This window comes from Vicugna pacos, unplaced genomic scaffold (assembly GCF_048564905.1).
Source record: "Vicugna pacos unplaced genomic scaffold, VicPac4 scaffold_20, whole genome shotgun sequence".
In the NCBI taxonomy this organism is placed as follows: Eukaryota; Metazoa; Chordata; class Mammalia; order Artiodactyla; family Camelidae; genus Vicugna; species Vicugna pacos.
Window position 1 is genome coordinate 79815588 of NW_027328741.1, and position 2743 is coordinate 79818330.

Here is a 2743-nt window from a genome sequence, read left to right on the forward strand (position 1 = left end):
TTGCTAGGAGACCAGTCGAATGTGATGTCACAGCTTCTCAAATTGAGAACCATTGTGATGGCCTCACAGTTTATCTGTGCTGGCCCGCCAAAACAGCATTTGAAGCTGCAGTGCACAAAATTATGCAGATTAGAAATGTAGTTGTAGAAAATGTTATTTGAGATGGCACATGTTTCTACAGAAATTCAAGTTGTGTCTCCTAAATATGGACCAACTTCTTCAGGAATGTACAGTAGATCTCTATTGTGTGATCAAACATTCTCTGGGGACTTGGACTTGAGGTCTATGATTGAGGAAAATGTTTTTAAGGCTTTGTCTGAAGAATCCCTGATAAAAAGGCCATGTTACAAACATTGTGTCTCTGAACCAGATGAAGATAATGATTTTCGTTCTCTGACATATCCAAGAAAACTCTGGAAAATGGTTGGGAATGACCAATTTAAATCCATCTGTTGGGATGATAATGGAACTTCCATAGTGATGGATGAAGATGTCTTTATGAAGGAAAATTTGGAAAGAAAGTCTCCTTTCAGAATATTTGAACCTGGAAGTATGAAAATTTAGTTAGACAGCTAAACCTTTATGGATTTAGTAAAGTGCAGCAGAATTTTCGAAGATCTGTTTCTCTAGCTGACTTTCAGGCAGAAGAAAAAGAAGTCTCTGTTTTAAGCAAGGTATTAAGAAATTTTAGTTACCACTTAGTAGCTTATATATAAAATTTTATTTTGTACATCAATCTATGGTAATATATATGTAAAACTAGATTTTGAAAACTGTACAAAACTATTAAAACTAAAATACTTTATTTTTCAAAAAAATGAGGACAGTGTCTTATGTAGTCAAGATTATGGGAAATTTGCTTACAACTATGAATCTTACCACAAATTTAAATAAAGTTAATAAAACTGCTTTTAAAAAATGGCATTCACCGTTACTGCAAATGCTAAATTCATAAATTTGATGACTATACTATTTAAATGGTATTTTCCAAATAAGAAACTTCAAAATATTGTCAGCAATGTTCATATTTTGATGATAATATCTTTGCATAGTAAACGTGAATTCTGAGGTTTTATAGGTTAGGCTTATTGTAGCCTTGTATTTCGGTTTAAAATATTACTAAAATCTTTCTCCTTTGGTTGTAGCAGCAGTTCTATCATAATCCAAATTTTAAACTAGGCTGTCCCCTGATTTCAGTGAGAATAAAAGGAATAGTTGGGATTAAAAATGCCTCTCTGGTGGCTTCATTGGCTGAAGATTTCAAAAAGAAGCACTTAAAGCATGGGGACACTCATAGTTCAGATTTTGTGGCTGACAATAGAGGATAAAGTGCATTTTTACCTTCTGCAAATTTAAACATGCTTCTAATAAGAAAGTCCTCTACTAGCCACATAAATGGTGATACGAATACCCTGATCAGAGGTGATTTTTCTCCTCTATGATCAATGTCATTTAGACATCCAGAACAAATTGTAATGGATCAACGTGCTAATTTAAATCAGTTGACCATTATCCACGGGCACTCTCAAAGCAGCTACAATGAAGCAAATGGCCGTGTTGTGAACTTCATTACAACTAAAACTTCTACTTCTCAGTACAGCATCTTATCTCCCATACAGTGCAATTATTTTGGACTGATGGAGGAACCTCCTACTTTTCCAAATGGATATCACAAAATATCTGCCAGTGAAGGTCGTTTTTCTAAACTTCAACCAGGTAGAAACCCACGGATTCCAGTGCCAGAGCTAGCCAATACATCAGCTACTTCTCTTTCAAGGCCAAATCATCAGCCATCTTCAGCTTATGAACGTCATCCTAATTACAACTGATCTACCAGAGGACTACCAGATTATGCAGGATAACAAAGATTAAAATTGATGTTGTTAAATGTCGACAAATATCTGCAATATTCTTATTTGAACAAAAAACATAGATGTGCACCTGTATTTTCCTTATATTTTTTAAGTAGACTTAAGTGTTAAATGGGAGATTAAGTTACCATTTAAAGAAAAAAAGAGATATTTGATTGATATGATCATTTGATGGAAGAATATGGGAGTAAATTTAAATAATTTCTTGTAAGGAAGAAGAGAAAAATGGAAGAATTTGGGAAAAGACTAAAACATGGAGAGAGGGAAAAGTACTAAGTGGTTTCTGGTTCATCCTGGAAAGTATCAAAAGTGATAAGTTAGGATATGTTGGAACAGGAGATCAATGCCGGAAACGGCCCAGGGATCCTGGTCTTGATTATGTCATCCCTGGAATCATAAAGGTCACATGATATAGTCCCAGATGGCACATTCATCATGTGGTAGAATTTAAGAAGCAATTTTATCTATGGTGTTCTTTGTGCTGTTCTCAAAGCATTCCAATTGGTGCTTTCATTTCCTGCCCTCAAGTGTCTACACTATATCTTCTAGTCAATACTTTATGTTACTTTTATGTTCCAGCCAAATACAAGCTAAAGTCCTCAGGGTGGCACTATATGCCTTTCTAAATCTAACCCCAGAAACTCAACTTAGTTTTGTTATTTCTTTAAAAATCTGGCATCTGACTACCTTGGCATATCTTAATGTTTCACTGTATCTGGAGATATATCCAGGCAAATGCTTGTCAACTATGTTAGCTGCAACCTCACCACTTTTGCTTCAGCTCATCATTGGGCTTAGGGTGTTCTCATTTTACCTAGTTAGACTTTCCCAGTCTCAGCACAGAAGCCACCTCCTCCAGATGTTTTCTGTCT

The 2743-nt window shown here is 35.3% G+C and overlaps 1 long non-coding RNA gene across 1 annotated transcript; it reads left to right on the plus strand.

Moving 5' to 3' along the window:
* The first annotated feature begins 486 nt into the window (after positions 1 to 486).
* On the plus strand, positions 487 to 1857 carry LOC140694077 (uncharacterized). The gene is made up of 2 exons (XR_012069831.1): positions 487 to 674; positions 1620 to 1857. It is a non-coding gene; the product is annotated as an uncharacterized lncRNA (long non-coding RNA).
* The last annotated feature ends 886 nt before the right edge of the window (positions 1858 to 2743 follow it).